General features: G+C 42.0%; 1 protein-coding gene across 2 annotated transcripts in view; it reads right to left on the bottom strand.

Annotated features, from left to right (window-relative positions):
* luzp1 (leucine zipper protein 1) overlaps positions 1 to 27,067 on the bottom strand; it is a 73,442-nt gene extending 46,375 nt beyond the window's left edge. For both annotated transcript variants that reach the window (XM_049595643.1, XM_049595642.1), the window contains exon 1: positions 26,721 to 27,067. The gene's annotated coding sequence lies outside the window, so the exon portion shown is untranslated. The remainder of the gene's footprint in view (positions 1 to 26,720) is intronic.
* Positions 27,068 to 27,318: the final 251 nt, after the last annotated feature.

The raw sequence follows: 27,318 nt of genomic DNA on the forward strand, positions 1-27,318 counted from the left end.
TGCAGAACAATGAAGTAAGAAGCTGAAACTGCTTTGTCACCTGTGCATTAGGACTTTTACTGCAACAAGGAGGAAGCAGCCCAGTCACCAGAAGAAAATGTTGGAATTGTACATTTCTGCAAACCACGAATGCCTTACAATGCACGATTCATACACCTCTAATCAGCCTTTCTAAAGTGATGCAGTATATGAGCTGACACAGTGATCTAGAGGTGGAGGATGTTGGATGGTGTGTCACCTAGGTGGGATGCCTGCCAAGGTGGAGACCACGGTTTGAGACCAACAAAAACAACAGCCTACTGGTTATGATTTAGTGTGTCATTGCTCATTTTCAGCAGCTTTTTGGGCACCAAACGTGGGTGTTTTTTAGGGGCCTGCTGCCATTTTCCTGCAACTTTTTAACACCCAAAAATGGCTATTTTTTAGCAACCTGTAGCTTTTTTTCAGCAGCTTTTTGGCCCCCAAACTTGGTTTTTGTTAGGGAGCCTTCACTTCATTTTGAATGTTCTTTTAGACACTGAAAACATTTGTTTTTTTCTGAGACATCCCTGATCTTCCTATCAGCGTAGTAGCAGGTAAAGCAGTTTTTTTTTTAGCGACATCGCTGCTTTTTATGCTCGGATAGTGTCACAAAAAGCGGTTGTTTTTTGTCAAGACATTGCTGCTTTCCACCTGGGGAAAAACACATTAATACAGCATAATATCGCAATATTTTTATCGAACTGTCACAAATTGCCTACTAGAATAATACAATCAATTGCTCTTTCAGAGTCCAGCAGACATTTTGCTGCTGCTGCAAAAAATGGCTGACGTGAGACGAACAGACGGAAAACTTCATCTTATTAGATAAAACAGATGTTTTATCTGAGGTTTCCTCTGGGGGACATAATTTACAGTTGAAAAAAGGTAATAAATTGCAACATATTTTATCGCAATACTCATGATATTGTATCGTGACTTAAGTACCGTGATAATACCGTATCGTGGATCTTCTGGTGATTCCCACCCCTACTTTCCATGCCAGAATTATGTACCCCAAACATAAGGTTTCAACATATCTGCTACATAATGATGTGAAAATGTAACGTATCTGCTACGTATCCCAGGTTTGCAGTAATGTACAATAGCAGCATTTATTCTAGTAATTGGGTTGGAGGAAGAGGAAATGAAAAAAAAGATGGTAAAAGAACTTGCATAAAAGCACACAGGGCTGCAGCTAATGATCAGTTTGATTGTGGATTGCCTTCTGTGTGCACTTAATCAATGGATCATTTGGTCTATAAACAGAAATCAGAAAACAGTGAAACAACCAACAGTCCAAAACCCAAACAATCTTTAATTTACCACCACGAAAGTCTAAGAAAAATCTGCAAAACTGACATTTGAGCAGCTGGAACATGACGTTAAAGATTAATCTATGAACAAACCCATTGCTGATTAACTTTCTGTTGATCACGTAATCGTTTCAGCCTTTAAAGCATGAAATGGTCATAAACTGTTCAGACAGAGGGTTCTCTACTGACACAGGCTACAGTAACTGAGAAAGCAGAGGCGAGTGACGTTCTCAAAGACACTTCGATCATGTAAGTAGCCACTGATGGACAGAAACAACTCGCCCCTGCCACTCTCATCTCCTCTCTGTGTCATCCTGTCTCTTTGTTCCCACACAGCTTTTCTTCACAGGAAGGAAACGGCCCTGCTGCTCTGCACTCAGCTCTGTCATGCTAGATTCATGAGGGCCGCCGCATAATACCGGCTCACAGGTTTTGCTGAATCATCCAACGTTCTCACGCTACACAACAACACTCTGACGCTGCACTAAACCAAATGTGTAATTCTGCAGAGTGCAACGCCAGCTTTTTGGGGCGCTCTGTGATCAATAAACACTTAATGAAAATATGTGATTTTGCAAATGAGATTTGACACATTCTTCGCAATCCAGAAGACGCCAAATACCCGGGTGACCAGAGACCACATGTTTGTCTGTGTTTGTATGTGTTGTGTGTGTGTGTGTGTGTGTGTGTGTGTGTGTGTGTAGGGGGGTCGGGGCTATTCATTCAGACAGTTAGCCAACCCGTAACCAAGCGAAACTGAAAACAGCTGTCTCCTTCTCATCCCTCGCTCCCACTCGCTTCCCCTCACGCACACAGCATGTCAGGTTGGGGAGGATTCATTACGTTACTCAGCAGAATAAACTGGAACAGTGTGAGGTGGCACTTCCTCCACGGTCTGTAACTGTCTCTGAGCAACCGCCAGTCAGATCAGTTCTCACCTTTTTTTTTCTACGTGTCATTTCCAGCACACTGTGTCCACTATGGATACATTTATGTGTCATGAGCAGAAGTTACGAATGTGTAGAGTAGTTTTAATCATTATAATGACTGATGAGCATATTTTCCAGTATGTAGTGTTTCCCATGAAATTAGAATCAATGTGTGGTGGCAGTGGGGGGATTGTTGTAGGGGGATCAGCACAGTTTCTGTTTTTCATGTGTCTCCTTCTCTGAATTCAAGTATTTGTGGGTCAGTGAACACAGCATAGGTGTCAGTTTGTTGAGTTTGAGTTGCACAATTAGTCAGTAAATCAGTTTGTGGTCAGATCAATCACAGCTGATCAGATCAGATCGATGGATTAGAGAAGCAGTTGCTGCAGAGGCAAGTTAAAGTGAACTTTTGGACCCATTCCTGGACCGTAGGGTGCGTGGTTTCCATGGGATGCAGCCACTTTCATCCAAAGCAGGTTGGAAAACGTAGGCAGGGCTGTATAGTTCCGGTCCCATGCCCATGTCCAATCAAATTCTCATTGGTCGGACAATCGCTGGTTTTACTTTAATAAGACAGTGTGTCCACCAAAGTGTTTCTTTTCCCAGCTGAGAAACGACAGCTGTTGTTGTTGAGCACTTGCATTTGTCCTCATTGACCGTTTGGCTTTGCTGTGGTTTGTCCCGCCCCTTCTCTACTGTGATTGGACGGCTGGTGACAGTGACGAGCGCAGCATTTTACCCAAAGTTAAACATTTTTCAACTCTCATTTTTTCATTTTTCATCGGAAAACAGATTAATAATCACAGAAGGCATTCAGTGCCATCTTAATCAGTATGGATTTATTGTACTAAGTCTCCAAAAAGACAACAGAACAGTTCAAGGCTGGATTTTAAAGCTTCTAAAAGGGATAGGATGACACCAGAACCCTTGTTGGAGCGGCAGGATGGCTAACATTAACTTCTAAGCTAAAAATAGCAAGTCTAAGCGTTACAGAGATATTTCACATAAGTAACATAATGTTGCATATGACACTGTCAACCCAGATTTTTCTCATCACTCCTACTTAATGCTTGATGATGACACAAACTCACACTCATAGTTCAGGTGGAAAAGCATTACAGTGCACAGTTTATTTTTGAGTAGTATTACAATAGAGATTACATTTTTTTCTCACGTGAAGCATTCCATGTGCCCTAAGAGTGTTGACTTGCCCTGTGGCGTTTTAGTCTGGAGATAACCCGTGCTGATTTTTTTTCCCCAGATCGACCAATTGATTGGTTGAGGACTAGGTAGAATTTCAGTTGACCGAGATTTTCTTTAGTTGATTACAGCACTAGAAAAACGCTAGACAGCACTAAAATTAGGGTGCTGTTGTTCTAATAAATAAAGGTGTTCTATTTCTTTATCTAATACTTTTTAGTGTTATCATATCATAGCTGCTCTGTCTATGCCCAGAGTATGCTCTGTGCTCCGAGAATGTCGTGCTCTGAATAACTAAATGGTATACATATTCCAACAGTGCTCCAAATAAACAGTCCAGCTCCAAAAATATGCAGTGGTAAAATAATAACTGATGGTCCGAACCATTTATTTAGACAACAGATTTGTAGAATGATAAGATAATAAGATCATATCATCACAATATTGATGAAATCGTAGATAATAATATTGTCTTGCCCTAATATCTTATGTGGTAACATGTTTTTTTTTTTGTTGTTTTTTTTTACTGAAGTTAAACTGTACATGATGATTTATGTATTTATACAGATCCCTGATAGAAGTAATGCCTTTTTCTGTCAGGTATCAGAAATCAGTGCATCATTTTTAGTCAAAATAAAAACACAGCAACCATTAATAATTTTAAGATTTCTGTGCTATTCTGTAAAAACCTACTAAGTGCATTTTTGATTCCGTACCAAACTGAATCCAGGGTTTTCTTTCATAAGTCTCCTGTATTGTTTTGACCATGAAGAGATGACATTCAAATCTTATTTTAACTGAAATGTCATGTATGTCCTGTCCTTTTTCTCATCAGTACACTCTGCACTGTACTAAATGAGGAACGATACTCTTCCTGTACGATCTGTGACAATATGTGATATGATTATCTGTCAAAACGCGTCTGCATCAACGTCACCAAGATACATTTCTGTACATATACTGATCCCAGTGTGTTTAAGCACATCTTGTCCTGACCCACAATAAATGTCCAGTCAGTGTGCAAATATTACAGCGCAATACAATATCTCTTACCTGAAACTATACACTTGGTTCGGTTGTGTTAAACTAAGTAGAAACAACCCTCACCTCCCTTTTTATACTACATAAACGTTTTATCATGCCTTGTTTATCTTTGAGTCCGGCTTTATCCCACATATAATGGAAGGTGGTTGATAAGTTATCAGTGTGTGCTTTCTGGGCACTTAAGCTCACACTCTCCAAACACATACAGTACTTGAGGCCACACACACACACACACACACTTATACAGAGTCTGATTTGGTACAGTATAAACCTAACATTAATCCGACTGGTACCAACAGCATAAAAAATACTCTCGCTTCTCTCAAAATATCTTATTTTCACCAACGCTTCCACAGAGAAGAAACTCTGTGAGTGCATTAGTTGGTCTTAATGGCAATATTTTATAGCAACATGGATGCATTCAAAAAAGAGTGTCAAAAGAAAAAGGACAGAGGAACCACATCGAGTAAAACAAGAGGGGAGAATGAAATAAGGGGGAAGAGAGAGATCATGTTCAATTTCCTCCACTGGAGAACATTTCAAGGCCTGAAACTCCATCCTGGGTTCCACTCGCCAGGCGGGCCTCGTTTGCATGGGAGCCCATTTCCTGTGTGTGATTAGCAGAAGGGAGAGTGTGTGTACATGTGTGCATGTGTGTGTGTGTGCGCACTGGGGGTTGCAGTTCAGAGAGGTCTGGGGTTGTTTTGTCTGCTCGGGGAGGAAAGGAATGCCCAAATCAAACACAGTGAACAGGATGCCTAGGGAGAGAGAAGGACGAGGGGGAAAGACAGCAGATGCACAGAGAGGAGAAAGATGGGGAGAGACGGGAATCAGAGATCCAGAAAGTAGCAGACAGAAGGCACTAACAAAAGAAAGGAGGAGGGAACACCAGAGAAGAATAGAGCAAGGGGTTGATTTTTCATTTGCTGCCAGTGCACACTGCGAACAGCATTCCTCCTGCTGCTATTTGCATTCCAGCTGAGCGGCAAGGTGGAGTAAGAATTTGTCCACAAGCTGACGAGCTGTCAAACCATCCGCCTCCTAAACTTCACCGTGAACCTGCAAAACCTGTCCTAATATCTAATGACTTTCAGCCCTGCCTGTTCAACAAATAACAGCTGAGGCTTTCACACACTACTGCTGACACAGATAGATAAGTGTTGACTGTTTTTCATTTATGCAACAGTGATATGACAACTAGCAATGTCACTCAACACCTCAATAATAAAGGAACCTCCTGGCATGTAAATTAGGTAAAATATTAAGGGTCTTCCAAGGCCAGATCCACTATTTAGAATAAACAAGACACAGACGAGACTGCCTGTCGGAGGAATCCAACAAATGGGATTTAAAGCATTTTGAAAGACACTTAAATTTACAGTAGCTAGTGTCTGACTCTAGGACACTTTTTAGGACAGTCAGAATTTGCTGGCAAATCTGAGGATGCTAACCGAATCCTCTCTGCCTTGACCGGTTGGGTTTTAATTTGAGCAGTGATAATCTTTTGAGAATTAACAATTGTCAGTGTATAAGCAGGCCGAGCCTTGTACTCAAACAAAGGTGCACAGTAACTTTGACATGGATGGATAAACATGGGGCAACATTAGCTTGTCACTCACATGGCGACGTGCTGCTTTCAAATTAATTCATGTTAATTTGAATTGTCAATTGAATTTCATCAAACTTTATGTTTAGAAAAATAACCACACATTGAGGATACGGAGTCTCCATCTATCTGTCTGTCTATCATCCAATCAATTTCATACTTGGCGGGTGAATTGCTGAGGAATCAAGAAGTGCAGTGTTGGGTGTGACCTCATGACATCTATGAAACATATTTATTATTAGTACGTTATGTACACACTGTGTAGGTGTACTGAAAGGGCTGAAAGGCATGACGGTTACAGATCACTCTCTGTCATTTGCTATAGTTCATTCAAGAACAGATTCTAGATTCAAGATTTTTCCCAGAGATAGCCTGGCTCTGACTTCACTGGGGTCATAAAATGTTTGTGAGAGCTTCTGTACCCAAATGATGCATGTACTCCGGGATTGCTCGAGAACACAACTATAGCCCCGTTCCCACTGGAAAAAAAATACACTAACACCTGCTAACATCTGCCTTTTTTTTATTCAATGGGAAAGGTTACAATGAGCATTCACTCTCAGGACAAATGACTCTGCAGTAGTCATGACACCGATTGGCTTCGATTGGTAGTAATGGAAATACATCGCTACAGGTGGACGTGCTAATTTTAGCCCCTGCACTGACCAGCTGCCACAAAATACCATCTTTCTCCATCCAAGCAGCACTTAAACATGGCTCAAAATTAGTCAGCACCGACTTTGAGGGAGACTGAATAAATAAGAGAAATATGAAAGAAGCAACCACTGTAGCCATGCTGCTTTCTACGGACTAGTCCATGACATTGAACTTGACACATGAGGGGAAAAAAAGGCATCCATACTCGTCTACTGCTGGCAATGGTAAAGCAGTTTATTGCCTATTTTTAGCGGGTTTTCCCCACGTTAAAAAAACCCTCACACACATGCTAATTTTGGTGAGAAAAGGGTATATGTCATGGGAAGTGTGAAGTTGTTTGGATAAATGGTTCTTGAGAAAGCTGCAAGCTGGAGTCAGCCTGTTCTCACCAGCCACGTTTTGAACGTACCATATTTACATTTAACTACCTTTCAGCCAAAAAATAAATTAAGATTTGTGGATAAGCATTTAGACCTTTAATTAACAGGAGAGACTCATGACCCTGGTATTTATAAAAAAAAAAAACCTGGCTACAGCTGTGTACAGACAGTATACACCTATAAAATAACAAGAAAAACTTTACTGGCTCTCATTTCCCAGCGGTTTCAAAATTCAGTCTCCAAACACTTCCTTTCGTTGTGTGTGTGTGTGTGTGTGTGTGTGTGTGTGTATGCGAGGTGGACCCTGCCCAGGCAGGAGTGAGCCATTCCTTGACTGGCAGAGCAGAATTGATGGGCCGCTATTGTTTCCTTTTAAGGTCAATTGTGTCTCAGATGCCTGGCATGGCTGGGAGTGTAAGATGCAGCTGGCTGGCAGGAGAGAAGAAACACTAATTTAACTGCATTCTTCTGCGCAGTCCACACCTTAAAGCGAGACGGAGGAAGGAAGGCAGAGAAACAGATGGAATGAGGGAGAGTGTTTAAGACAAGCGGGGATGAGAGAGGCAACTGGAGGTTGAAATGCAGACGATTTTTAAGAGGTTTAGACGGAGAGAGGAAAAAAATGTGTGACTAGAGGGTGAAAACTAGGAGGTAAAAACTACAGCGAGTTTGTCCAAGTGGGTGGGCGAGAGTCACTCTTTGCCACGGGCATCGAGCTTTGCTGTATCCTTGTTTGCCCAGGAAGTCAAAACACACCATATGTGGTAGGCTTGTTCGTCAAGGACACAAGAGGAGCATAAAAAGATACACATATACATACGGACAAGTCAATCCATGTAGAGACCCAAACTTCTCATAGGGAGACAAGTCGCCTGAGCATACTGCGCCCACTCATTCTAAGTTACTCTGAATAAAAGCATCAGCTAAATGTCAAAATGTAATGTTTAAATATTCTGCCTCAGAGCGAAGGGGGGGGGGGGGTGGCCAGACCAGCTTAGCTTCACAAATAAACCCAGACGTTGGGAGAAAGAGAAGGAGCCGGCTGAAGGTTGGATCATAAAATATGCCTGGTATTCCACAATGTTCCACAGTGCACAAATGAGCCACTCAGGGACTTTGGGAGTGTTACGGGATTCCTGTGAGGCTCCTGTGTCTGAAAATGTGTCCTCTTGCACACACATATGTACTTACACAAACACACAACTTAACTGTGTGAGCCAGACATTCAGTATTGTACCAGTTAAAAGGGTATATTCTATGATGATCAAAAAGGTAAATTCAAATAAAGAATTACCGTCTTGATATACAGTGAATACAAACTACATGAAAAGGTGTCATTGTTGTCCAAATGTTAGCTGACATTTAGCCTTCAATGACGCACAGAGAGAAGAAAAGACAAAAAGCAGAGGGCAGATGGGGAGACCACCAGAGGGGAGCCGATGACTCGCTCATAGTCTGAGTAGCTGTGTGTGTTTGTCTGCTTCAATCTAAGCAAAAAGGGAGAGACAACGGTATGTGTGTTATCAGTCTGAGTGATGTGTTTAGGTTAATACTGAAATGTTCCAGTGACTCAGGCTATTTTAAGCTCAGACAAAATACTGAAAGGATTAGTCAATCGATAAATCGGGCAAAAGTATGATGTTTATAGGTTCTCACACATGAGAAATGGATGCTTTATGGACTAACACTGTAATAAATTGAATGCTCTTGGGTTTTGGACTGTTGGTGAGACAAAATTTGGAATTTCAAAATGCCACACAGGACTTTTGGAAACTGTTTCCTTGTGTTTTATGAACAAAATGATTAATTGATCATGAATAATTATTAGCTGCAGCCCTAATTTGAAGACATAACCTTGGGCTCTAGGGAACTGAGATCATTGTTTCACTAATTTTGGACATTTATTCAACTAAACACTTCATTGAAAAGACAATCAAAAAAATCAAAACATTCATCAGTGGAGCATCCTGGTAGCTTCTGTCTCATGTCGTACTCCCTTCTCTCCCCTCTTATGTCCTGTCTGTCTTTACTAGTTGTCCAGCAAAGATGAAAAACAGACAATTTTTTCTTATGTTATTTGCCTTCCCGCTCAATCGCCAGAATAAATGTTGGCATGGTACGTGTGTAATGTGTTATATGTTACATTTGTACATTTTGTATGTAGCAGGTTTGTTTCTTTACATTTAATTTTGAATTTTCTTGTGACAACGCTGTGGTAAATGTGTTGTTGGACACATACACCACTTAGTTAAGGTAAGGAAACATCATGTTGTATCTTAAAATACCCAGTTTGGTCATTACACACATGGCTGGCCATGTTCCACACTCTTGTTAAAAAAATACCCGCTTTTGTTGCTACAAACATGGCTGAAAATGTTCCAGCCCAATGTGTCGATTAAAAACACCTGCTTTTGTTGTTTGTTCGTCTCGAACAATGGTAGGCCGCTTGCTGCTTACACCATCCCTTCGTTCTCCTCCTGATGAGAAACTCAGCTCATACACATGAAATCTGAACTACGTGACAGGGCTCGAAATATCTCGAACTCTTGTTAAAAAATACCGTCTTTTGTCAGAACAAACATGGCTGGAAATGTGCTGAAATCTAGTCAAACAATACCTGCTTTTGTCAGAACAAATGTGGCTGGAGATGTTCCAAACTCTAGATAAACAATGCCCAATTTTGTTGCTACAAACACGTCTGGAAATGTCTGTCGATTAAAAATACCTGCTTTTGTCGTTTGTTGGTCTTGAACAATGGTCTGCTGCTTGCTTGATGCTACACCATCCCACAAACAGCCCCATCTACAAACAGGGCAGATAATATCCCTAATTCTTGTTAAAAAAATACCCTCTTTTATCACAACAAACATGGCTGAAAATGTCCTGAAATCTAGTCGAGGAACACCTGCTTTTGTCAGAAAAAAATGCTGCTGGCAATGTCCCAAACTCTCGATAAAAATGCCTACTTTCGTTGCTACAAATGCAACTGGAAATGTCCAGAACCTTGGTTAAAAAAATATCCACTTTTGTAGCTACAAACACTGCAAGAAATGGCCCGAACGCTCTGTAAACAATAATGGTCTGCTGCTTACCAGCTGTCTTGCCCTAGCGTTACGCCATCCACCTTCCTCTCACCACGGTGTCTCACCATCCACAATTCCCTACCCTTCCTGAAGAGAAACTCAGCTTGTATAAATGTAATCTGAACTGCATCACTTCAGAAATGTCGATATGATTCATATGTAACATATCTGCGGTTTGCGGAAAAAGTACAATGTCAACATTTAATTTTGCCAACTGGGCTGTAGGTGCAGCTCTAATCACACAAACTTCTTCTACTACTACGACTACTACTACCACCACAAAAACACTGGACATGAAAGGGTTTCAAACACGTCTCTTAGTAGTGGAAGTAAAAGCTGCACTTTAGCCAGTCTATTTTTATGGCCTCGCCATGGCTCGAATTGTGCTGCTTCACTTCCCCTGGTTGGGACAGCTAGCATGAGAAGGAGCTCCAAAGAGCAATGCTGGCATGGAGGGGAAAACCAGCCAACCCAGCCCTCAACTGCCCCTTTACAAAAGGCAGCAGTGCACAGCTCTCCTACAAAATAAAACCAAAGGGGGAAAAAAGGGTACAGACAGGAGGGGAAAAGAGAGGCTGAAAATAGCCTAGCAGTCGGGGTCTGCATGCATCAGCACCACAATGATGAAAGCTCCTAAAACCAGACTGGCTAATGCATGGATGGATGGAGGAACAGAGGGAGGGATGTCTGTGGGAAAGAGAAAAACATCTTACCAGTTTTAAATGAGGTGAGAACAAAGGGACAAACAGAACATAAGGGATCTTGGGAAAGTCAGATAAACGTTACGTACGTGAGGAAAGTTGTGAAAAGTAGTTGAAAGGTTCATTAGATTTGCCAACCTATAGTAGAAATATAAATGTAAAAGAACAGAAAAATAAAGTTGAGCACAGAAGACAAAACAGCCGAGGACGAGAGAAACAGAAGAGGGGGAAGTGAGCAATCGTCAGGTTGCCATGGCGTCTGAACATTCCTCTCTCTGAGAACATGTATATTTTCTGATCACAAGAAAAATAATCTGCGGCAGGAATTTTATTTTGAGAGCCGCCCTGGAGATCCAAGGATTAGAACAGGTCAGACAGGAGTGTGTGAGAGTGAGTGTGTGTGGATGTGAGAGTGTGTATATCACTCATACAGTTCAGAGGGAGGCACAGGAGCAAAACACTTGTGCATCACCAGACAGATCATTTGCAAAGGAAGAGCATGTGAGGATCCAAACCGGGACTGTTCATATGATCGAATGAACAAACATTCACACCCACACACACACACACACACACACACACTTACACACATGACAGCTGCACTGTACAACAATGTGAATTTATGAAGGCCACTTCTGAGCATGTAGACCAAAGTCCGTCTTTCTTTCCCTCAACTTCTCAGTCTGTTCCCTCATTCTGAAGTCGGTTTCCTCTATTGAAGTGAATGGAAAAGGAGCTCACCAATTACCACCCTCTATTTTGTTTGTTTTAACTGTACAAAAATCAAAGTATGACAACGATATTTGCCGATTCTTGGGGTGTTATGTGTCAAACTATTTCTTGGTCGAGACCAGTAACTTCCTGGAGTCTCTGCTGGTTGCCTGGCAACTAGTCAGAACCAAGAGAGAGGGAAAGTTTTCATTCTTAACTCTCTGGCCGTGACGATACGCATATCTCCCTGTGCGATACTATCATGATTTCTGGGTGCTGATTGCCATTTTCAGGTGCTGCTGTTCTACAAGTACGGTTACTCAAAATAAAGATCTATTTTTTAACACTAGACCATGGGAAAACTTAGATCATACACTTCTAGAGACTGTATATCATGAGACAATGCACATCACATGTCAATCTGTCTTTCTGGCTTCAGCAGCATCATATGGTGCAGTGGTTCCCAACTGGTGGCTCGCAGTCCAAAGTGGGTCGCAGGCTCATTCTGAATGGACCGCAAGTGGCTCGCAAACATGTCCATTTTGTAAAAAACACACTTTCTTTTTAGGTACAGTGAATTTCCAGCACAAAGCTGTATTTTGAAGTGCTGTTTCCTGCTGTGGAGTGAGTGATTAATGGACAGCTACTTGACAGAGACTGAAAACTAGCTCAACGACATGGCCTAACGCAAGTATGACGCTGAATATATTAAACTGTGTGGACCTTGAAGTAATGACTAAGGAGAAATCTGGACCCCATAGCTGAACCAATTAGGAACCACTGATATGGTGCATAGAAAAGTGCTAAATAAACTAATAATTGTTTTCATTTTCAACTATTTTATTCCAGTGAAACACTTTGTGATCTCAATCTGTGAAAAGTGCTAAACTTTATGGACTTATTTACTCACTAAATCGTACACGTACAACAGAGTAAATTTAAAAAAATACACATTATGGACTTAAACTGCTACATTTAGCTGTCCTTGTTCATAAAGTTAATGCAGAGTTTCCCATACATTGATTATTTTTAGAGACCAGCACAATATTTTTTCATTTTATCATTGTAGAGTTGAACGCAGTGCAATGATTTGCTCATTCCCTCGCCGCGTTATCACTTTCTTTCTCTGTTTATCAGACCACAAATAAGACAAGCATTCGCGAGCAAGTGCACCCTGCAGTCCCTCTGCCTCACTCCCCACTGCTAAGAGACTATTCTCCAGGAGGAGAGCGAGCAGAATTTTAGAGACAGACGTTCAGTAGTGCCTGTAGCAACTTGAATTCAGCTAGCGTAAACCCTGACAACGATCACAGTGGGATGGGTGTAATCTGTGTATCAGCAACAACAGAAAGTTGCTGAATTATATCGATTCAGACATTTTAAAAAAATGGGTAACCATTACATACTCATTTTTAGGGGGAAAGAACTGTTATGTCTCTGATTTACTATTTACTACTCAAGCACTACTCAAATATCTCAAATTCTATGTTATGTTCATTCAGGCAGTCAACAACTATTTGTAAAACTGACTTAGAGTACAAGTAGGTGACAAATTAGAGGGAAAACTGACATAAAGTGTGTTTGGGGACAACAAGCAGCCACAACAGCGTCACTGCTCCTTGGCAAAGATTCTACAAGTCCATGCTTCTTGAGGGACGAGCACCACTCTTCCAAAAGATTCTTCCTCATTTGGTGTTTCGATGATGGAGGTGGCAAGTTTTCCCACGGGTGTTCAATTGCGTTGAGTCTGAATGAAACATGATTTTCACACTCATCAAACTGTTCAGTCTGTGAGCATCTGCAGATGTTCTGCTCTCATTTATTCAGGTTTTTCCTTTAATTTGTGACAGTTGTGGTGGTTCCCTAATCCACACCCCCCCCCCCCACCCAAGTAAGATCAAAACATAAGAGACATCAGACGCATCAAAGCACGATACAGGACAGCCGGCACATTTGATGTTGTTTCTCTGGGCCTCACCCAGAAACAGCAGCACCAGAGTCAGGACAATAAGCACCCACAGTATTTGATATTCTAACAGTTTGCTCATTTATCAGTTTACTTTAGTCTTATTTTGATTTAAGACAAAGTGATTCGTAAAAGAAAACATTTTGCTGCAAGTTTCAGAAAAAAAAAGATATTAACATTGGAGTTTTGGCCGGTTGGGTACACTCTGCTCCAACTGGGCCCTGAAACACAGACTCGAGACCTCGCTATGAACCCGACCTCTGCTGAGCGCTGGACTGGTACCGCCACAGTGAACTCCTGCCAACCACTGTCACGTCAGTCAGTAGCCGTCCGACTGCAAATAACAGGCTAAAACATCATAAATTCTAGGGGAGAGAAGCAGTGACTATAATGCCACGGAAGAGAGGTTGAAAGAGACATATTACAGCTCTCTGCATATAAACACTCATTAAATTGTAGTGATGGTACCCAAGACATACAAACCCTGCTGCTGGGTGAAGAACTATGGTTCAACATGTAGCCTTTTATGGATATTATTAGGGTTACAGGCCCGGTGGGGAGGTTTGACATCTGTGTTAGCATGTAGGTGGCATTAGGTGGTATTTTGATATCTTTTTACCACCTGTGTTGGTGGCTTTTTAGCTATGTGTACTCTGCGTCATCTTCCGCAACCAGCATCACGGGACTGATAGGAAGTAGAGCGTGATGTTCACCTTTCTTCCCCTCACTTGATTGCTGTCTGTCTGGCCATTTAGCCACATCCCTGGAAGAAGAATGCATCTTGAACCAGACTGGAATGGCTCCTGAAATATGCCAAATATGCCCCTCACTCCCCTCCTTCCCTGAAAATGTAGGCCTGCTTGCTTGCCCACCCTCCATCCCTTCTAGTCCCCCAACCCACAGCATTCCTGTGCTGTACGCAGCACCAAACGCATGCATACTTACAATCACAGATGACCCACTCACATAGAAAATGTTAGGACATTAATAACACAAGTTTCCACCCAGCTGACCCAGACATGCCTTTTAAGGGTAAGCGGTTCGGATTTCTCTTTTCATTAACTTCCAAAAATACTCCTGGACCAGGCAGGAGAGGGGGGAGCGACAGGAAAAGAGGGTGGGGGGGGGGGGGATCTCCTCTTTAGCGAGGCGAAAAAAGAAGGAGAGAGTGAGTGAGACAAGATAACAATCGGAAGGAGAGAGGGGAAATATTGGCCTGTAGAGGAGGAGAACACCTAAAAAAATAAAAGTGTGGCTGAGGAATTTACAAGAAATGTCTTAACTTAAGCTCTCCCCTGTTAAAACGCCTCAGTCCCTTTCTCCTCTCCCTCCCTGTCTCTGCCTTGCTGTGCCTCCTACATGCTTTGAAGTCTGTTTCCTTTGCATTTCTCTCCTCTGTTCTTCCAGGGTCGACAAGGAAGGCATTTTTGAGGAGCCTGTACAGTGTAGGAACAAAACAGGCGCGGGGGAGCTTCTGTAAAACAACTTATTGGAGGCTGAAATGTCCAACAGAAACCTAAATCCCACACAGGAACCAGTTGGAAAAAAATAAAATCCCAAAACCGAGAGGAAACTTGTATTTCAGGTCAACCTGGAAAGGCATGTAAAACACAAACACAGTAGCAGAGTGACCCACATTATTAGTCAGTGTGGTCCAAACTCCAGCCATGTGGGGCAGCTGGCCTGGCCAGGCCGCCGATTAAACATTAGAGGACTTATCACCTGCAGCTATCTGGGTATATCTAACAGCCACAAACACATTCTTGGCAGAAGTGTTCAAATAAACTGGCACTCAGAACAGAGACGGGGGTGTGAGAGAAAGAGACAGCTAGAAAGAAAGGCAGAGGGAGTCACATGTAAGAAACTAATAATCCCAGAAATCTACTGTCAGAGCTCAAAAATAAGGATCGCCTGATTGCCCAGTGAGTAAAAATGCCACGTCAGGCCTGTAAATGTATTGGGCCATCTTGCTTCCTTCTCACCTCTATTGGAAGCTGCACATGTGCAGTACCCAGCGGGCACTTGTGGGAAAATGGTGGCAGTTAAAGACAAAGTTTATGAAATGCAAGTTAGCATTTCAATTATCCTGGAAACAGGAGTTTAATTGGGTGGTGTTAGAGGATGTGGGCCAAAATCCAACAAGTATTACTCAAGTTGCTGCAACTTTAAGAGCAAGTCGCCTAAAACAGGGTTGTTTTTCATGATTTTTATTAATTAACTAGGGCTGCACAATTAATGGAAATATCCTCCTTTTGTCTGGTGCACTTTTTTAATTTCTCCTGGCTATTTGGGATCAGTAGGACCCAATAAGTATAAAAAACTAAATGTTGTCAACGATAGTTAAGTCCCAATGTCCTAAAATAAGATGATGATAAAGTCCTAATGTCTTCAAACAAGTTCTTCCTAAATAACAGCATCTTAGCTTGTAACTGTTGCTAAAATTGGTCAAATTTGAAATGTGTTGCCATATCAAACTACAAACATGATTAATCATAAATAAACAGTTTCAAGGGCGGCACGGTGGTGTGGTGGTTAGCACTGTCGCCTCACAGCAAGAGGGTTGCCAGTTCGATTCCGGGCGTGGGAGCCCTTCTGTGCGGAGTTTGCATGTTCTCCCCGTGTCAGCGTGGGCTCTCTCCGGGCGCTCCGGCTTCCTCCCACAGTCCAAAGACATGCAGATTGGGGACTAGGTTAATTGATAACTCTAAAGTGTCCGTAGGTGTGAATGTGAGCGTGAATGGTTGTTTGTCTCTATGTGTCAGCCCTGCGATAGTTTGGCGACCTGTCCAGGGTGTACCCTGCCTCTTGCCCCATGTCAGCTGGGATAGGCTCCAGCCCCCCCGCGACCCTCAAGAGGATGAAGCGGTTAGAAGATGAATGAATGAAATAGTTTCAACCATAAAATGTGATCATGTTTTGGACCTTGTCTGCTTTTGTGTCGGAGTGGGCTGCAGACGGACTCGAAAGAAACAGCTGCCATCTTGTTTTTACATGAATTAGTGTATTGGGCTCTTACTACCACTAGATGGCACAAAAAAGTGTCCACGAACGAGGACAACAGGTCTAAGTTAAGCAGAATGAAGTATTAGGTCAAGTAAACCCAAAATGTGATGTCCTGAGGACGCAGGGTCTAAGGAGGATGTTATCCAAATCACGAGAGTTGCAATGTTTTCATTAAGGTAAAATGTCTCACAACATATCATTAAATGAAGCATTGTGGTGCTACAGAGATGCCCCAGCAGACAAATCATATTCCTGACATTAAGAAACATGTTTGTTTGTTACAGTAAAAATCGCATCATCACTTTTATTTAAAAAAAAAAAAAATGTGAAAATGAAGTGCAAAAAATGACCATTTTCTATAAAGTTACAACGATTATCACAAACAAAATATCTGTCAAAATGATCGCAATGTGATTTGTTTTTTTAGCATATTGTGCAACCCTACAATTAACTTTAGTCTTTCTTGTTATTTGATAACCACTTATAAATAAAACACTTCATGTAGGGGCAAGTAAAACTGACTTTGCGCAAGTAGGTTTCTGGCAAGTGAAAAAAAACCAAGTTAACAGGTTATCAGCCATGTTTATTCCTCTGACCAGCTACACTGAGTTTGCATTTACACTAGATATTGTCACTGTTTGCAAAAGCAAGACAAAGAGGCAGACATGAGACTTTAAAACATGACTATCATGAAAAACTTTCAGAGCAAAGTCTGAAGATTAAAGTCACTGACTCACTGAGATCCAGAATCAACTGGAGGCAGTGATAATGAGTGAAACAAGTGTGAGAAAAATGGCAACAATACACAAATAATCGATTAAAAGCACCACAAATAATAAGTGACATTCTTGTATAGCATCTGTGGATTCAACACTAACCATGTCTCCATCTGCTTCCCTGTGATAAGGAAATGGTGGACGGTTGGGAGGCCAAAATGAAGACCAGATGATTTTTTTCCCTCTTTGGTTACCAGCTTTAGAAGCATCCGTCAACAGCAGGGCATCTGCCTGGGCTTGAGGGCTGCAGGAGAGCGATGGACGGGTGTTCATAAATTAAAATTCCTGAAATATGGCGCTTGAAGGCAGTTTGGAAGCCTGGTACAGGTCTGCATTACAACCAATGCATAACTCTTGAGGAACAGTGATAGAGAAGCATTGAAGACATCTGCTTTTGAGCTGGTGCACTTGAGACTGCGTCCAGAATCAGAGCCAGTTTTATTATTTATCATTAAAAGATGCCCAGATTTGCTTTTATCAAGGGTTTTGTGCTTTAACAGCCACATGTTTTAGCCTCGTTTAAGCAAAGGTTTTTATAGTTTTTAACCTCTCTATCGACAAACCATAATTTACAGAGCCCGAGGTAAATTTAGCAGCTGAAAGGTCGTGTATATGCTGTCATGCTATCCTCTTGGCTTGGTAGATTGTGGCTTCCAGCTACATACAGAGCAAAATGATTTACAAACTTAAGTGGAAAAGTACAATTATAGCTCTGCACTGAGCTGTGAGGATTTCTTCATAATGACAAAGGAAGGGCAACGTCCTTCTGCCAAATTGCTTAGATGACTGGCTAGCCGGTTTGTCACACATTAAAGAATACAAGGAAGTGGAAATGTGTCATTCAGAGTACCAAGCAATACTTAAAAAGCAGAGGTCGCGGTAAAATTGCAGTAAATGTTTCAAAGATGCACGTTTTTCCTCAGACTTGATGACTCACTATTGTCAGCTTCTCAGTGGCAGAGCTTTGATAAAAAACAATTCAGGAACATCAAATTTTGTCTCTGACCAAAAGTTGTGCCAAGTGTACAAAGCTGGTCATTAAACAAGAGCCTAATTTGCCCCAAAAAATTCCCATTTCATAACCACCCGCTCACGTAACAGGCTCGATAACCACACAGTAACTCAATAACCAGCCAGAAAATACCAGAGATGTCAGCTGGGCTGACTGGCTGAGTCCTGGTTACACAATCTTGCTTAACATTATGACACAAATGACAGAATATAAATTCCCCCTCCACCATTTCATTTCATGCAGAGTTGGCCGATATGACAACACATGCTGCGATAAGATGTAAATATATGTACATACACACAGGATATGTTAGCCATCCCTCTACAGCGCTACGGCTACGTTTGTGGCACCCAAAACTTTTCCAAACCATAACCAAGTGATTTTGTTGCCTAAACCTAACCCCTGACCCCTTACATGACTTACCTCACATGACTAAAGTCAAACAATCTTTCCTAACCATTACCAAGTAGTGTTGTTGCCTATTAAGCTAATGCTGACCCCTTATGTGCCAAGATACAATGTAAAAGGCTGCACACATCATTTTAACACCCCAGGCTTCTGCCCAAGTGGCAAAATATGACAAGTAGGGACAAAATCACGTTGTCCGTTTCTCACCAAATATATACTGATAGGACATAATATATTACATATATGGATTTTATCCACATGGCACACGCCTAATTTCATGTGGAATGTAGTGTGTTTTTTTACTGAACACTAAGGGTGCTTTCACACCTGCCCTGTTTGGTTCAGTTCAATCAAACTCAAGTTCATTTGCCCCCTAAGTACGGTTCGTTTGGGCAGGTGTGAACACAGCAATCGCACTCAGGTGCGCACCAAAACAACCAGACTGAGACCTTCTTGAAGAGGTGGTCTGGGTCTGGTTACAAACAAACTCTGGTGCGGTTCGTTTGTGATGAGAACGTGTTCCGACCTGGATCTGAACCAACTGCAGTCACATGACACATTGTTTGGGTTAAACATGAGCATGTTACAGTCCTGGAGGATTATTAATGTGCACCTCCTCCTGTACTGCCTTAATATGCACATTCAGCACATCCAATGCATCAAAACATTGTTTTCTAGTTGGAGCCGCGCCTCGTTTTCAAACTGTATGGTTTGACTAAAATGAACAATGACAGCAATATAGTCCACGATGACCAGCGCTAAAATCAACCTGCGTAGTTGTCCCTCCATTGTGACATTAGAAAGTGTCACATTTATCTTGCAAGTGTACTCTTCTTCAACGTTTTGTTTACTTCCTGGATTTTTCCCACATGGAAATTCTGACCAATCAAGAGCAGCTTTCTGGCACAAGGCATTTGATCTGGTCTGCTTGTAAATGCTGCCGTGAGAACACGAACCAACTCTAGGCAATTATGCAACTTTGTAACAAAATTAGTCCCTGATTCAGACCAAAAAGACAACTCTAGGTCTGAGAGCACCCTAAGGCATAGTTAATAAAATACAACAGTTTAAAAACACCTGATTAGAATTGAAAACAGATATTATTATCCCTCCTGTTATGATGAGGGAAAAACACTTTTATCATGGATATCTTCTGCTGTGTGCTGGACACAGTCACGTGCACTTGGAGCCTTCACTGGAGCATATCTCCCTGATGAAGCTGTTGGTTCACAGACACCTGTGTGTGGTGAGGCCTCAGTGACTGACCACACCACCATGGGACAGAAAGCCCACCAGAGCAGTTGGTAATGAGGAGGCTGCTTTGGCACGCTGTGGAGGACTAACGAGGGGGATTCATTTACACACGCAGAAGAAATTGTATGAAAAGAGTCCTTTCTTGCTTTGAATTCTTAAAGAGTGAGAGCACATATCTGTTGCTCTGTGTGTCAGCGTATGTGTTAATGAGAGCCTGAGTGAGGCGTGTGAACATTTGGAGCTGAGATGTGCTTCTGGCTACTGCTCGCTGAGTGATTGACACTCTCAGCCTCTAGTATCTGATGACAGATCGACATGGCTGGGAACAGCACCGAGCAAAAGTGCTCTGGCAGGCAGACATACATGAACACACACACACAGCAAACCCAAGAACACACACAAAGTTCAAGTAGTTTGAACTCCAGCTGAAATCACACAACCCTACCCTGTCACTGACCCACCACTGATAAAGAAAGCTGGCAGGGAGGGCAGGCAGGATGAGGGGAGAGAAGAGAGGGAAAAGGAGCGGGAGAAAAAGAGGAAGAGAGGAAGTGAATATGTACTGTTGAAGAGGAAAAAAAGAAGGTGAAGGGGAACAAAAAAGTTTAGGGTGAGATAGGGTCTGGAGAAAAGCAAACTCAAGAGTCTGATGGCTGTGTATGAGGATGTCACGAGAACGATACTTCAGTACCAAGTCGATGCCAAAATTTAAAAAACATGAGGGTACTTGTTTTTCTCCAGAACTGTGGGTAGCCTACCATAGATACCAGGGATGCAACTCTTCCAAACATAATGGGACAGCATATACACCTATAAATGTTGTAGTCTGCCATTAAATGCCAAAGGAAGAAGAAGACCACCATATCTTAGATGTACAAGTGCTGAACAACAACAGTGGAGGAGAAATATGTTAACATGTTTCCTCTCCCATATAATCTCATGAACCCACATGGACTAGTATTTCTGTTCGAGGCAGATCTTCAGGGATTAATAATAAAATTCAATTTGATCTAAATGTTTCTAATAAAGGAGTGTATATTAAAGTACACAGGATTTATTTTTGTAATGGTATGGAATTGGGTATCAAGAATTGTGGAATTTCACTGGTATTGGTAACGTATACTAAATATCTGGTATCATGACATGCCTAGCTGTAGACATTAGACACATACACACAGCGCTGCAACTAATTATTATTTGCATTCATGATTATTTTGGTGTAAAAAGTGACCAAAAACAGTGAACACTGCAAATTTCCAGAACTCAAGATGAAGTTTTCATCAGTACAAACACCCAAATTGATTGTCTTAAGTTTTTATAACAGAGAAAAGCAGCAACTCCTAAAACTGGACAAGCTAAAAGCAGAGAAAGTTGGGTATTTTTTTTGATGAGTTTGCTCTGATGATTGGTTAATTGTTGATTCATTTTCAACAGCAATTCAGAAAGATCAACAACACACAATAGCCTAAATATGCAGACATACATACGGACATGCATGCTCCTATCTCTAGGGCTGCAACTAACGTTTACTTTCATGATTGACTTTCTCCATCGATCAAATTATTTGGTCTATAAAATGTCAGAAAATAGTTAAGTGCCCCTTGTAATTTCCCAGCGCCTGTTGTGATGTCTTCAAATCAATTGTTTTGTGCAACAGAAAGCCCAAAGCCTAAAATGTTCAGTTTACTATCACAAGAGGCAGAAAAGTATAAAAGCCTGGCAACTGAGAAGTTGGAAGATGATGTGTGAAAATAGCTGCAAGTTCATTTTCTGTTGAGTGAGTAATTGATTAATGGAGTAAGTGTTTTAGCTTTTCACACCTACACCCCCCCCCGAACACACACACACACACACACACACACACACTCCAGACACACAGTATGTATGTACACAGTCTCATTTAGGCATCTTTATGGCATTAAGCCATCCTCCTTCAGATCTGCTAATAGACACACAGCAACTCCAGCTGGCCTGCGTATTGTCAACAGCAGCCTCTGTCCCAGATACTGAGCCCATTATTGCATTATCACAACACACACACACACTGACAAAGGATATACACTCACAGCCTGTGTGTGGGCTTTAATACAAGCCTCTGAGAGGCCATGATTCATGTGCGCTGTTCGAATTGTAACGCCTGCGATATCACTCTGTGTCCTGTGCGTGCATCCTCTGCTGCTCTATTCCTGGTGAGAGGGTTACGGAGGCTAAAAGTGAAAGTGTAGCACTAATAATAACCAACACCATTCGGGCCAAATTCTATCTGAGCTATCCATTACAGCTTATTAGGATGGATAGGTTTGGCTGGATGCTGACTGTTTATTCCTCTGAGGCTACGCTGACAATTTAAGTTGTCTTTATTATGCTAATAATTAATCAATCAGAAGTAAATAAATCTGCAACTATTTTGATAATTGGTTAATCATTTTAGTCATTTTTCAAGCACAAATGTCAAACATTTGCTGGTTTAAGCTCCTCAGATATAGAGATTTGATGGTTTCCTTTGTCATACATGATAGTAAATTGAATATCTTTGGATTTTGAACTGTTGATCATTCAAAACAAGCATTTTAAATACATTAAATTAGGCTCTGGAAATTTTTGAAGCCCATTTTCACTACTTTATGACATGTCATAGACAAAAACATTAATTGATTAATCAAGAAAATACTGCCAGATTAATTCATGATGAACATAATTGTGTGGTTGTTGGGTTGTTACCAATATTTACACAGATGGCAATACACTGCAAGTGATCTTATTTTAAAGGGACAGTCCACCCCAAAATCAAAAACACATATTTTTTCCTCTTACCTGTAGTGCTCTTTATTAGTCTAGAATGTTTTGATGTGAGTTGTTGAGTGTTGAAGATATCGGTAGGGGAGATGTCTGCGTCCTCTCGAAAATAATGGAACTAGATGGCACTCAGCTTGTAGTGCTCAAAGTGCAATGCAACAGCAATGTCTCTTTCCAAAAATCAGACCTTGCTGTGAACAGTTTCATGCATAAACTACTATACTATTACACTTGCCACAGTATTAACACACAGCAGGAAACGTGCATCTACTCATCATCGAGAGACTCGTTCTCATGGGGCGAGATGTGAACATTAGTGCCACCCTCCTCTGTTGAAGCTGTAACATTAGCTAGCTCAGTGATGCTGGGTGAGCTAGCAGTAGATGCAAGCTTCCTTCTGCATGGCGATACAGTTGGTGGCTGTAGTTTGGTGGAGAGAAAACAGTTCCAATATGAAACTGCTCACAACAAGGTCTGTGGATTATCTTGATTAATGGAGCGTGATTTCTGGAAAGAGACACTGTTGTTGAGTGTTTAGTTGTATTTTTGGGAACTTTGAGCACCACAGACTAAGTGCCATCTAGTTTTATTATATTCCAAAGAAGGCATACATCTCCTGACACTAAGCAACTCACATCAAATCAATCTAGACTGATAAACAGCACTACAGGTAAGAGGAAAATATGTGTTTTTGATTTGGGGGTGATCTGTTCAATATTAGTTTCAATATTAGCTGTAGGTCTTTCCACTTGTTTCTTATGGATTCTGATAAAGGTTGAGCAAATGATTGAAACTATTTCTCAATATATGTTTCCAATAACAATATCCACTTTTATTTGAATGCACTTGCATCTACTGACGTCAGTATCCATGTACTGTAATTCCACACTGATGTGATGGTGCTACTCTAACAGCAGGGGCTCTGTCCATAAACCTTGATGGTGCGGAGTGGCGGTAATACTACCACCGACAGGCTGGGTTTGACATTCCCAGCGGTTTGATTCTCCCAGGCAGAAAACCTCAATATTTTAATTTAATCCCCAGAGCAGTCATTTAGCCACTCCGTAATCCCCAGGTCCAGTGCTTAGTCTGATAATTACCCTTATTGGACACCCATAATGATTAGTTTTTGGTTTCACCCAAAGCAGTGCAGGCAGTTTCATAGGGCGGTCGCGGCGTTCTGCGGAGTGGAAAACCAATCATGCGTGGTATAGCCCAGGTCATAAAAGAGGAGCGAGGGGTATGATTATTACTTTGCATGGCAGGCGACAACTCCTGGACAGGACATGGTGCAACCTCTGTTATGTGACTTTCACTTGTTACCATCAAGATCACGTTGGAGAACACAAAGCAGGTGGTGGCGCTCATACTGTGTCAGCATTAACAGCCATCACAGCACTGAGGAATCATGTTCAGACGCTGAGAATTACCCCTCCTGAGAGCCAATGCAACCAAAACTTGGAGCGTGATTTCCCAAGACTGTAAATGCACGGATCAAGCAGTGATCAGGGAAAATTTAGACATCTCACTCCTCACTTTGCTGCTACTCTCATTTAATTTTCCCTTTGCATATCTCCCAACATTTCCAAACTGACAGCAGAAACTGCAGACATTCCCTCCACATGCGGTGTCACAATCCCCTCCAAAATACCATAGGAAACCCTTTTTCGCACATCCACCGCTGTGACAAGCCGCCATGCAAGTGCCTGAGAAGAATCCAGAAGGAAAGTGGGTTCACAGCAGCTCAGGCTGGTAGCTCAGCTGGTATAATCTACAGCTGGCTGGGAGGGCGAGCCTTACTGGAAAGTCATCAGTGATTTTTTTGTCTCCTCCATGTCTGAAACAGGTCAAGGCAGGTCCCCTCCATCTCCTTCCCTCCCTGTGCTGCTCTTTATGAGCCCCACCTGGCAGATTAGTATTCCACCACTACAACTACCTTTTTCTGCTGTTGACACATGCACACACACTCCTCTATTACTGTTCTGGTGAGGCAACATAGGGCACGTACTGTTCGGACTTCAGGCTCTGCCACCTTGGTTTCAAACGTGTGTGTAGCCTGTGCAGCACAACACATTCCACCTCACGTGAAGGAAAACAAACACACACACGCACAGATACTCAAACAGAGGAAACATGTCTTGCAACTTGCAACTTTCGGTTACTTTGGTTACTGTTTACCATGTCAACTTGAATATATTTAGTCAATAAAATGAAGCAAATTTGCAAAAATGTAGGCGACATCTTCAAACTGCTTGTCTGATTAACAGTCCAAAACACCAAAATATGCATATGACAGTCATGTAGACGGAGAAAAGCAACAAATCCTCACATTTGAGAAGCTGAAACCAGAGAATATTTGGCATTTTTCCTTCATAAATTACCATTAATTGTCTGTCACCAAGTTTCAGTACAGCTTTGAGACTAACTTTCGGCTCTAGATCCAGGGCTTTAGTGCTGCTAAAAATATCAAATTATTGATTGTGAATACTTGAGAATGGTTTCAATGCTCATTTTGTGCAGTATTGACACACTGGTACCAGCTGTGCTTTCTTGCTCTCTCTTCTTGATGAAGTTTACTGCAGTTATACTCTGCTGCTAACCAAGTAAAGCTGTCGATGTCATGTTACGGGCTTGTTATATTTACCTTTTAATACACCCTCAATATCAATTTTCCCGTGGCATCGAAAATTATATCAAATACCAATATTTTTCAAGGTATTTTATCAAAGTTACAAATTCCAGTGTCGTGTCAAAAGGCCGATTTAGCTCTTTCGCAGCTACACTGAGGTCGTCCACCATCCAAAAACTGTCCCCTGCACACAGACACATGTGCAAAACTCATTTATCAGTCCTTTCTTCCAGCTGCTGCTACAATGTCTTAATTAACTGTGAACTCATTTGACAAATTAAATACAGGAGGAGCTCGAGTTTCCTTCAATGTAAAACCACTGTAATATCCTTCCAGTGGTTTGTCTCCATATGTCCTCCATACGTCTATTCCTGGGTGAATGCAATGTGCATATGGCGACTTCTGGTGCTCTGTTGTTTGTTTACAGTGTGTTTAAGTGAACCCCAAATATATTTAGCCCAGTACCTTGCACCGACAACAGGCCTGTGTCATATCTAGCACATATTAGTCTGTAATGTAAATGTTAGGGTTTATATTTGAGTGTATGGGAAAGCTTCCCTGTGTATCCTGAAGGAAAAGTGGGCCAAAACAGTGCATTTGGCTGTGTGGTACAAAGTCTAGATATGTTAGCTTCTGTTGCTGATACTGTATGTCAACAAAGGGAGCTGAAACATTGACTTCATACATTAAAATACCCCTAAATTCCCATTTACTTCGAGAATAGGGGATTTACAGTTTGTTATATTACATTTTTAAGGTAATACCCTTACCATATCATGGACTACATGAATGTCAAGAGCATGTTGGAGTGGCCAGCACTTCATTTTAATGTTTTTACCCCATGTTGTGCTGGTCATGCAGCTGCCTATATGGAAAAGCTTGGCGTTATTAAGTGCGTAGACGCAGGCGAGTCGCAAATATGTCGCCAAATGCTTGAACACTGTAAAAACGAGCAGAAAATAGGAAGTAAATGGTGTATGCACCGCTACATTTTAACCACCTGAGGTTTTCGCCGCAGTCCTGGATGCTTCCTTTTGGCTACAAAACGAGCAGAGGAGGAGGAGGAGGAGAAGGACGACGAGGAGGAGGGTTGAAAAACTTGCCGCAGTTCAGACTTCTGCAGTCCCGACTGACTGGGTCCAACTCAGGAAGGAAGCCGCTGTCTGAACCCCCTCTAAATACTGTTTCCCATGTTCCCCAGAAACACACACACAGAAATGAATAACTTTACCTTAGCTGGTCCACCGCCGGGTCAGAAAAACGCAGCGGTAAATCCACAACTTCACACGGCTTGAGCTCATGCGGACGGGAGGACTCGCTGCTGCCGACACGCCGAGGACAAGTTCATCCACATATTCTCACACACAACCCGGAGAGCTGGAGGCGGCAGGGGGGGAATGCGTTTTTTGGCTTCCCCCTCTCCCTAAATCACTTTCGTCGGTCCTTTCCTCTCGGATATTCCCCTCCCTGGCCCGTTGGAGATCAAACCATCACATTCCACCGCGTCCTTAACAATGAAAAAAGGTGGGTTTTCCTTTACTGCTGCCGGAGGACCCACCCCTCGGGATGACTCTGCCCGGTCTGACCGCAAAGAGAACGCCCTTCCCGGCTGCGAGGTCCCGCCTCTCTCCCCCACATAACACAAGTCTGGCCGATGGGGAGGAATGAATCCAAGCTGAGGTTGTGTGGATAGTCCCACTGTCTTAATCTCTCTTTCTGTTTCTATGTCTGCACACTGTGCTTTTTAACTGAGCAGCATAAACTTCCTGATGCAACTAGATCCTCCACAGGAACATTATAGCACAATTTGGGAGAACAAAATACCATTA

The sequence above is a fragment of the Epinephelus fuscoguttatus genome, linkage group LG14 (assembly GCF_011397635.1).
Source record: "Epinephelus fuscoguttatus linkage group LG14, E.fuscoguttatus.final_Chr_v1".
NCBI lineage: Eukaryota > Metazoa > Chordata > Actinopteri > Perciformes > Serranidae > Epinephelus > Epinephelus fuscoguttatus.